The sequence below is a fragment of the Sorex fumeus genome, unplaced genomic scaffold (assembly GCF_029834395.1).
Source record: "Sorex fumeus unplaced genomic scaffold, SorFum_2.1 ptg000030l, whole genome shotgun sequence".
NCBI classification, from domain to species: Eukaryota; Metazoa; Chordata; class Mammalia; order Eulipotyphla; family Soricidae; genus Sorex; species Sorex fumeus.
The window spans coordinates 13,577,827-13,589,690 of NW_026606087.1; positions in this window are offsets into that span (position 1 = coordinate 13,577,827).

Consider the following 11,864-nt stretch of genomic DNA (forward strand, 5'->3'; position numbering starts at 1 on the left):
GAGCACATTTGGTTCCCGAGCACATGTGTCGCCCGCATCTCCCCTCTTGAGATGTGTACTTTCATGCTTTCCTGTCTAACTTTACTCTCTCACTCTCTCTCCCTCCCTCCATACCTAAAAATCCTCCAAATAAAATCTATTTACTTCACTGCTTGTCTACTCCTGAAATTCCTTTCTGCGAGGCGAGACAAGAACCCAGCAACCCTGGGTCCCGAGTGGCAGAGGCGGATGGGGAGAAAGTGACCGTCTTTCTCCTCCCCGCTTCATATAAGTCACCCGTGGGGCCCACCGACATCATACCTTAATAAAAAATGGCCATCACTGTCCCTTCTAATCTTATTCAAACTGAAATCTATGTTGTCAGATACTAGTACGGTCACTCCAGCTTTTTTGAGGGGGTTGTTCGCTTGTAGGGTTGTTTTCCATCCTTTGACTTTGAGTTTGTGTTCTGATTGTTCAGATGTGTTTCTTGTAGGCAGCAGAATGTTGGGTTCTGTCTCTGAATCCATTTTGCCACTCTGTTTCTCTTAATTGGTGAATTTAGACCATTGATGTTGAGAGAGATTATTGTTATGGGTTTTTGTGTCCTCTCTCTGTAAGGGTTTGTTGTGCTTGTAGGTTTTTTATCTTGTCTTACACTAGCCCCTTTAGCCCTTCTTTTAGGTTTGATTTTGAATCTGTGAAGTTCCTGAACTGCTGTTTATCCAGAAAAGTGTACAGTTCCTTCGAGTTTGATGGAGTTTAGCTGGATAGAGTATTCTTGGTGAAGCTTTCATTTCAGTGAGTTTTTTCACTATATCCTGCTATTGCCTTCAGACTTGGAGGGTTTTCTCTGATAGGTCTGCTGTGAATCTAAAGGGTGCTCCTTTGTATGTGATTTCCTTCTTTGACCTTGCTACTTGCATTTTTTGTCTCTATCCATGACATCTATCATTCTAAGTATGATATGTCTTGGAGTGTTTCTGTTAGGGTCTCTTTTAGCTGGTACACTTCGGGCTCCTTGAATCTGGATGCCTACATTGTCCAACTCTGGTAACTTTTCAGCAATGATTTGTTTAACTGTGACTTTTTCATTGGGTCTGTTTCCCTGACCTTCTGGTACTTCAATGATTCTAATGTTGTTTCTCTTGGAATCATCCCCTCGAACTCTGATTCTCCCTAGAGCAATTTTGAGGTCTCTTGTCATTGTGTGTTTTTGCCTGTAGGCTTTCTGCAGCTGATCTTCCAGTTCTGGCTTCTGATTATGTATTCAGCTGTGGCCATTCTCCTGTTGAGGGCATTCACTGAGTTTTTTATTTCATCTAAGGAATCTTTTATTCGTGACATTTCTGTGCGTAGCTTTCCAAATTCTGCTCTTATTTCTTCCTGTATGTTCTCAGTTATTTCTTTCATAGCCTCCTTTAATTTATTGGAGATCTGCCTCACTGTTTCATTTAGTACATTGAACAACTTCATTACTTCATGTCTCAATTCTTTCTCAGAGAGCTCCCTTAAGTGAGTAACACATAATAAGGTTTCTGGGCTCCTTTTATCATCCTCGCCTCATGGTGGGGATTTGCGTTGTTTCTTCATGTTGGTGTGGTGCTATGGTGACTATGATGTTACACGAGATTGTTGTGTATGAGTAATTTACCTGCAGCCACCCCAAAATTAGGCGACGCTATCTTTTGTAGAGGCCACGCCCACATCTGCAGAGGTCACACCCCCTACGAGTACCTTTTTTGTGTCGGGAGTACAACCTGGGAGGAGAAGAAGACCAGGCACAGCGTTGGGAATGAACAGGAAGAGGCTCGGGATGGTGGGCGGCACAGGGTCTTAGAGGATTGCTGGGTCGCACACATAGGGAAAGCGAAGCCCCAGGTTCAAATAATGACTGACTTGGGAGGCCCTAAAAATTAGAAGTAAACTTACTTTGGAAAATGATTAAATATTTTAATATGTGATTCCTCAAGCTGTCCAAAGCAAAGCCAAAGCACTAATATCTAAAGTACATTAATTTTCATTCTTAATAGTATTTATTTCAAATCAGAGAGAAAATCAATAAACTTCATCTGTACCAGCGGTTATGTGCTAGAACATCAGAAAGTTATTAGTTGGTAATTTAATTCATTTGTTTCACACAGTATTCCAATTTGGTAAGTCTTCATAATGCCATTTCTGAGGAGAAATTGATTTCAATTGAAGTTACTTTAATAAGGGCCAGTAAAATGAAAATTTGCTATGATAATGAAATTCTGCTTTTCAAAGCTAGGTTTTCAATTGTCACGTTTTACCTTCTATCATCTTATCACCAAGGGTGAAACAATTCAACTGCCCTTGCTTCATTAATAGCCACAAAAATTGAGCACAAATCTACTTCCTGACACCAGAGGTTTCCCATGATGTTCCCAGCTCCTTCTCCATCCACAACTTCTGGGTTCTATCCATTCCAATATCCAAGGGATATTCTGGCTCCTGTATTTTCTTTTTGCTACAGAGGCAGTATTTATGCTGGAGTAACAGACTTAGTTCTAATTCTATCTCCTCCCTATCATAAGCCATGGGATGCTGAGGAATATCCTCTTAGTTTATATTCTCTTTTAACCACTTAATAGAAATTTCATCATTATGCAATACTTTTTAAGCTTATCTAGGATTAAGGAAACTCTCCCTATCTCTGTTGTATCTAATGCGATGCAGGTTATGTGCAGTAGCCTGTACAATTGATAGCTCCCACATTTCTAAGTATTATTTTTATGTGTAATATTTGCTATGCTGAGTAAATCTGTTATTCACTCTATATTTTTTCCCAAACCTATGGTGTTGAGGGCAAACTCTGGCTCTGTAACCATGCTCAGGACCCTGTGGTCCCAGGGGCCAAACCTGGACTTCTTGCACTCAAATCATACACTTCTGCTCATTGAACTTCCACTCTGGCCCTGTCTTGATATTCAGTTTAGTTTAATTCATTTTAGTCTGTATGGACCATAACTAACAGTGCTCATGGCTTACTTTTCTGGCTCTGTGCCCAGGAGTCACTATTGCCAGTGCTTTCCATAATTGGGACTCTAAGTGGAAGATTTTGAAATGGGGTGTGGTAGGATAACACTGTATTGTCCTTCCTGCATAGCCTCAGGTAGTTTAGGTTTATTGGGTTGCTCCCATCACAGTGCTCCCATTTCTCTGTGTTTATTTGTAACTTCTTTCTTTGTGCTCTGTTGACTTGTAAATATTGTTTTTCTCTTCTCCCTAAGTTATTTGCATAGTTTATTCAGAGTAATGTTCTTTTTGTATGGACACAAAAATACATGCTTTTGTAATGCGACTCTCAGTGATATTTTCCTCCTGGGCATCTGTTCTCTCACCTAAGTCTAAGCTGCCTTTCTTCCTAGAGCCCCCAGAAGCAGGGTCCTGATGACGAACTGGATGAAACCAGGGCAAGTGGTAAGCTATGTGCTACCCTGGCATTGAGATGGGCCTGACCACAGCACCATCATGCTTAACTATAAGTTAAGAACTTGGTCATGGACAAATTCTGTCATGATCCAAAAAGTAATAACTAGATTTGGACCCTGCTAGGGTTAGGAATGATTAATATGATCTGAGTACTGTAGTCTGAGTCTGTGGCAAGATGTTCCCAGGAGAGCTGCCCTACAAGCCTCAATGTTATCTCTTATTGTGTCCATACAAAAATAACTAGTATTGAGATGTTGATTGAGTTATTAGACTAGGGAAAAGAGAAAAACACCTTAAGGGATATTTTGCCCTTGGGCAGTCAGGAAGGGCTTTGGAATATCCTAGGTGGTATTCTCTTTGAACTTGGTGGGCTTTTTTATGTTGATTTTGCTACCTGACTGGGTGCAGTGTCAGCCCAGAGTGCTGGGGAGTTGGAGAGGGAAGAATGCTGGGGAGAGAGAGAGAGCAGGGGGGCAAGATGGACTGAGGAGAGGCCAGCAAGGGGGACAGAGAGAGAAGAATGTAGGAGAATACAGGGGAAGGCACTTGGAGAGATAGAGAGCCCAAGCTGCGAGATGGAGTACAGAGAGATGAGTGGGAGGATGGAAGGAGACAGGAATGAGGAGCAGTGTGAGACCAGAATAGGAGGCTTAGAGAGACTGGGGCAGGCACATAGGGAGAATGGAATAACCAGCAACTGATCGATCAACCAGCTTGGCCCTTCTTGTTTCCTCCGCCATCTGCCCCACGGCCAGGGTCGCCCCCTGTTGTGGGAGTGGCCCGAGCCCCCCAGAACCTGGGCAGCCAGCGGAAGAGCCATCGGGGCCATTCCCTGGCAGCCCTCAGAGTTTTTTACAGGGGTGGACTGCATGCAAGGCACCATCCTGGCCTTTAAAAAATTTAAAATGATAATTTTTAAAAAGCATGAGATGTAACACATATTGAATTTATAAGCGCTTTACCAAAGAAAAAGGTCTTTACGCCAAAAGGCAGTCCCTTTTACAATTGCTACCTTAAGAAATAAATACAACTAATAGACTTTGTAAAGATATATATAAATAGCTGTTCCAGGGTCAAGGAGATAGCACAGGTATTAAGGTGCTTGCTGTGTATGCTACAGATCCTATCCTGGGTACAATGATTACTGATGTAGAACATTTTTTGTACCTTTTAGTCATTTGAATTTCTACTTTGAAGAAGCTTCTTTTCATTTCTTCTTCTTCTTCTTCTTCTTTTTCTTCTTCTTCTTCTTCTTCTTCTTCTTCTTCTTCTTTCTTTCTTTCTTTCTTTCTTTCTTTCTTTCTTTCTTTTGACAAGTGAAGTGATACAAGGGTTGGATGTTTATTTCTTGCAAAGTTCTGCCAGTGCCTTATATGTCTTTGATATTAATCCTTTATTAGATGGGTAGTGAGTAAATGATTTTTCCCATTCTGTGAGCTGACTTTGTATTTTGGTCACTGTTTCTTTGCAGGTGCAAAATCTTCTTCGTTTAATGTAGTCCCATTTGCTTACCTTTGCTTCCACTTTCTTGGTCAGGGGTGTTCATCTTTGAAGACACCTTTAGTCATATGACAAAGTTTATTCAGGCTAACAATGTTTAATCAGAGGCTGAGGAAGAATGCCTAACCGCAATAAAGCAGAGGTGGCAGTCGGAGGCAGGGTACTATGCCTAGGAGAGGCTGCTGGAGTACTTCCCTTGATGCTCTAGGTAGAGGCAAGGTTGAAGCATTGCCGACCCCCAAAAATGTAGAGATATAAAAGTTTTTTTAACCAGTCATCTGTCTTGGGCACTAGGGTTTTTTCCAGAGTCTGGCTATTGTAAATAGTGCTACAATAAACATACAAGCAGCCATTACTCTTATGCAATTGTTTTAAATGTCATTTGTAAATTTTTAAATATTATCCTTCATTATTTTGTGTGTAATACAAATGTTGCTATGGTTATTTTTAGTGATTTTATAGTTCAAACTACAGGGTGTTAGGATCTTTATTCAGTGTGTTGTAGGATATAAGTTAAAATATATATATATCATAAAAGTGCTGAAATATATATCAAAAAAGTGTTTTAGGACATGTAAAATATATCATAAAAATTTTATTACTGGGAATTTTTATTTTTATTTGTAACACACACAAATATACAGCACACATAGATACACACACACACACACATACCTGTTTTCCTCTCTGATAGTATGTGGTAGGCCATATAAGTTTGAGAACTTTTGCTTTAGCTCACTACTTAGGTGTTAGGTCAGTGAGTGTCAACACCAGCATTATAGTAAAAATATATCCACAATTGTTCCAAATACCAAGATACTTTCAAGAAATAGAAAAGACCATAAGACTTTTCCCCGAAATTTAATTTGAAAATGAAAAAGGATTGTGGAAGGGCAGGAGAGGGCCCCTGTACCTGAGCACAGAGAAGGCAACACCAAAGCATTCCTCATAAAAGATTCAAATTCAGTGTTTGCAAGCCCTTACATGAGGATTGATCCATCCAATCCAGCAACCCTCTTGACGGCAGCCAGATCATTCTGCACTCAGCTTCAAGAATTGCACTTGGTCCTGCGGGTCTGCCCACTCCGCATTGCAGTCTGTATGGTATGGGGGCACTCACTATAGCAATATACTCCCAGAGAAGATTAATGGCACATGGAGAGTTGCAAATTAATACAATCCAGAAAGGTCCTCTAGTAAACAAGCTCCTTAATATGTACATGAGCCAAGGTTAGAAATTACCTATTAAATGGAAAGTTTGTAGTCTTACAAGACTGATAGGCTTGACCAGAATTTTAGAATTGGCTTCCACACCTTGACATTTATCCAAAGAATGCAAAATCACTAATTCGAAAAATATATATATGCACACTAGGTTGATTACAGCACTCTCTATAATAACCAAAATCTGGAAACAGGAACTAGAGTGATATAGTACAGTGGGTAGAGAGGATAGGACCTTTGCCATGCATGCGATTGACTTCAGTCACCGGCATCCCGCATGGTTCCCTGAGCATCATCAGGAGTAATCCCTGAGCACAGAGCCAGAAGTTGCCGCAGACTTGCTCGGTCGAAGACCACCAGGCTGAGGGGAGACCAGGCGAAGGTGCACAGGAAAGCAGGAGATTCGGCGCGTTGGACAGACAGACACCAACACAAGAGAGGCTGAGTGCTGCTGCGGTTTATTGCATCCAGAGTTCTTCTTTTTATACAGTTACAGAAACAACGTGGCAAAGCACACATTACATCAGACCATGGGTCATGTTCCCAAGACAACAGGGGGCACGTACACGTTCTGTTTTAAGATTAGGGCAAAAGATCCACTTGTTCCAATAAAATATGTGAGTGAAATATTATGTTCCTTATAATTCCTTTATTGTCTACTTTTACTGACATTAAGTTTTTATTTCCCTAAAAACGCCTACCCATAAACTAAAGAAAATATCAGGACTTAAGAGCTAATATTAACTCTACTAGCAGGCATGTAAAAATCAGAATTTTGCAAAAACTAATATTAACTCTACTAGCAAGCATCTTTCCAAGGCCAAAAGTTAAATCAAGATATTTAACAAGCAGGCTCCTATTCCCACAGAATGGCAAGTGAAGACTGCATGTCAGAGGCGCCTAGAAAACAGTGAAAGGGGGCTTCCGGAGGCATAAACCCGTAGGTCACGAACCTCCATTCCCAGGGACCCAGGCCCTTGCCTGAGCCCCCTTGCAGCATGTTGCTACGTGGGTGACGCCGTTACTGGCGTGGCAAGAAGTAACCACTGAGCATCACTATTATTGGGTAAAACATCTGGAAACACTCATATGTTTGAGAGATGAGTGGATAAAGTTGTACTGTCTACATATGATGGAATATCAGCAGGTATGAGATAAAATCCTGCCTTTTGCCACAATTTTGATGAAATGCAAGGGGATAATGCTAAGCAAGATAAGCCAGTGAGAGGAGGAATACTGAACAATATAATTCACAAGTGATATAAGAAACAAAGCAAGGGAATGCATATGGATAATGAAAACAAATGTTTGGACTCTGACAACAGAGTGAGGCTACCAAGTATAAGGGGTTTGAGGGTAGTGATGCGTGAGGCAGACGAGGAGTGATGTAAGGACTGTAGTAGTTGGTTTGGGCACTTCAGCGATGGTGAAGGTATAATAACTTCTTGCAGCAATATCATAGACATTAACACTAGTGTCAAAACAATTACATTTAGAAAATTATTTTACTCTAGGCAGTATTTGAACTTAAATCAAGTTCTTGGAGGAAATTAGAAAATTAATCTCTTGGTTTTTGAGACAAAACCAACTCCTGTTCTATTTCATGATACAGAGACTAAAATGCTGCATGACATCACCAGTTTGTGGAGTATAAAATTCTCAACTCAGAGGAATAGTGGTTGCCAGAAACTGGAGGGGAAAATGTGTCCGAGAAGTCGTAAAGGAAACATTTCTTCTGCAAATACATAATTGAGCAGATGAAATTAGGAGAAATGGGCCAGGCAAAAGGTGCTCAAAAGGTAGCAGCAACTGCAGGTTTCAGTCCTGATCCCAGGTTGGCACTTAAGCTGGGAGCAGCGCACAAAAACTGGGGATGTGTCCGCAAAACAAAACAATGCACTGTTGGAGGGAAGTGGACACTGGTGGAGAGTGGTCTTGAAACACTGTATGCCTGAAACCCAATAATGAATAACTTTATAATTTCACTATGAATAATAAAAAATAAATATTTTTTAAAAGGTGTAGACTCAGAAGTCAGTGATCTTCCAGCCTGATGGATTAAGGAAGCAAGAGATAGCAAAATATGACCCTCTTACTCTCTATCCTGTATTAACATCTGGCACCCAGTCCCTGAGGATTCAGCATCCCTATAATTTCCTCAAAGCGTTCCAGGGCATTCAGTGCTTTCCTAAATCTATCAAACGAAACTATATTGTATAAACGCTATGCCCATTTTACACAGAATGTTTATTTATCTTATCATTCCTGCTTTTATTAAAGTGTGGATTTATATATTTGGTGCTGATTCAGTAGAATATTATATAGTCTGGGCACTTTTAAAATTTTTCAAATACATAAATGTTCCTTCACTTTAAGACATTTTAGCTACCAATACATTTCATAAGAATGTTTAGCTAGAAAAAGGCACGTGCAAAAATGCTCCACATCATTAATCATCAGGAAGAGGCAGATCAAAACAACAATGAGATATCATTTCACACCACAGAGACTGGCCCACATCCAAAAGACCAAAAGCAACCTGTGCTGGTACGGATGTGGCAAGAAAGGAACCCTCCTTCACTGCTGGTGGGATTGCCGACTGGTTCAGCTTTTTTGGAAAACAGTATGGACGATTTTTAAAAACTTAGATATGGAGAGCTCCCATTTGACCCAGCAATACCACTCCTGGGAATATATCCCAGCAAGGCAAAAAAGTATAATCGGACTGACATTTGCACTTGTTTGTTCATTGCAGCACTCTTTACAATAGCCAGAATCTGGAAAAAACCTGAGTGCCCAAGAACAAATGACAGGTTAAAGAAACTTTGGTACATCTACACAATGGAGTACTATGAAGCTGTTAGAAAAGATGAAGTCATGAAATTTACATACAAGTGGTACTACATGAAAAGTATCATGTTAAGCTAAATGAGTCAGAAAGAGAGGGATAGACATAGAAAGATTGCATTCATCTGGGGAACATAAAGTAACAAAATAGGAGACTAACATCCAAGAGTGGCTGAGATTAGTACCAGGAGGTTTGCTCCATGGCTTGGAGGCCAGCCACACATGGTAGGGGGAAAGGGAGCTCAGATAGAGAAGGGAGCACCAAATATAGAGTATAGACCAAACATGATTGCCACTCAATGCCTCTTTTGCAAACCACAACACCCAAAAGGAGAGAGAGAGAGAGAGAGAGAGAGAGAGAGAGAACAAAAGGAAATGCCCTGTCACAGAGGCAGAGTGGGATGGGAGGGATGGCGGGTGGGAGGGATACTGGGATCCATGGTGGTGGAAAATGGGCACTGGTGGAGGGATGGGTATTTGTTCATTGTATAATTGAAATCTAAGCACAAAAATTTGTAAGTCTACAACTGTACCTCATTGTGTTTCACTAATAAAAATTTAAAAAAATAAAATAATAAAATAAAATAAACATATTTAGGATATAACTAAAAAAATTTTAAAAAAGAATGTTTAGCTAGAGTGACTGGAGACATGGCTCAGTGGTAAAGCATGAGCCTTGCGTGCCTGAGACCAGAATACAAACCCTAGAACAAAAAGAGAAAAGCCTTATTTGGGGGTCTGGGAGATAGCACAGCCAGTAGGGCACTTGCCTTGAAAGAGGCTGACCTGCATTCCATCTATGGCACCCCATACATTGCCTTGAAGTGCACCAGGTATGACCCTAAGTGCAAAGCCAGGCATAAGTCTGAGCACTGATGGGCCAAAGAAGAAGTTTTAAAAAGTTACTAAGGAGCCGAAGAGAAGGACAACATGGAGGGCGGGATCCACAGATCCCGAAGAAAAAAAAAAAAAACAGGTTCCAAAAAGAGCCGAGATCATCGGGAAGCCCCAGATGGGGTAGGTACCGCATCCCGCCTCCCCCAGATGGAACCCTGGTGACCAGAAGCCTCTACAAACACAGCTCGAGTATGCGGGAACTAGGACTTTTCCTCAAAACCGCGACATCTCTCTATATACAAAGTAATCCATGGGAAGTAAACCACCCAACGTTTCTCTCTGAAAATCATAGTTAAGTTTGGAGCACGGCCACAGCCCCAGAAACACAAGGACTTAATGCATAACCCAGCAGCTTGGAGCAGAAAAGTGAACGGGCTATGCGTTAATCCAGGCCATCATGACTGTCCGGAGGGGAAAGGGTGTTGCCCCATTCGCCCTCTCCTCTCTGGAAAGAAAGATGGCGGCCACATGGGAGCCTTGTGGACAGCAGATATGAGCCGGGGGTGTGGGGGCGACTAAAACCTCATGGGAAGGGGGGCGTTCCGGTCCATCCTTCACGCCCTACCGAGGTCACCAGTTGCCCTCCACGAGCGGCTCTCCAGCACGGCCATGGCCCCAGAAGCACAAGGACTTAATGCAGAACCCGGCAGCTTGGAGCAGAAAAGTGAACAGACCATGCGTTAATCCAGGCCATCAAGTCTGCCGGAGGATAAAGGGTGTTGCCCCATTCGCCCTCTCTTCTCTGGAAAGAAGGATGGCGGCTGCATGGGAGCCTTGTGGACAGCAGGTATGAGCCGGGGGAGTGGGGGCGACTAAAACCTCATGGGAAGGGGGGCGTTCCGGTCCGTCCTTCACGCCCTACCGAGGCCACCAGTTGCCCCCCACTAGCGGCTCTCCAGCACGGCCACGGCCCCAGCAGCACAAGGACTTAATGCAGAACCCGGCAGCTTGGAGCAGAAAAGTGAACGGACTATGTGTTAATCCAGGCCATCAGGTCTGTCCAGAGGGGAAAGGGTGTTGCCCCATTCGCCCTCTCCTCTCTGGAAAGAAAGATGGCGGCCACATGGGAGCCTTGTGGACAGCAGGTATGAGCCGGGGGACTGGGGGCGACTAAAACCTCATTGGAAGGGGGGCGTTTCGGTCCGCCCTTCACGCCCTACCGAGGCCACCAGTTGCCCCCCACTAGCGGCTCTCCAGCACGGCCACGACTCCAGAGCACAGAAACCAATTTCTTAACTATCTGACTTTCAGTAGAAATACTTCCAGGGTCAATAAGTAAAATAGCAGAAATCCAAAACCAACATATAATTCTTGAACCCAGCTATAGGAAGCAAATCACTTCACAATGCTTTGTCAGCATGTCTGATTTGGGGGTGGGGGGATAAACTCTAAATAATAGTGGTGAATCTTTTATTGAAACAATGAATCCAATCAAAGCAGATAGAGTGTTAACTAGAATTCATCTGCCCCACAGGGACTGGGAGGGGTGGGGGGTGGGGTTTTATTGGGGTTCTTCATGGTAAAAAATAAGTTTTGGTAAAGGGAAATGTGCTTGATATTTGCATGACTGAGACCTAAACCTGAAAGCTTTGTAAACTTTCCCATGGTGATTCAATAAATAAATAAATAAATTTAAAAAATAAATAAATAAAATAAAAAGTTACTAAGACTCTCCTGTTACAGACCAGAAGAAAAAGCTCAAAGAGGCAGGGGAGTATATAAGCCTTGAATAGAAAGTCTTGTGTTTGATCTAAGCATTACATGCCACTGGGACACAGCCAGGTTCAATTAGTGGTACCAGGCACTACTGGAACCAAACAACACCATCTCACCAGGCAGAAGACAGACCTTAGTACCATACTATAAGAGGGTTCACTGGGACCCTGAGCATTCTTAGAGACCCGTAAAAAAATGTTCTGCTTCTGATATCTGCAGGCTTAGTGACAAAGCAATTCTGAGGG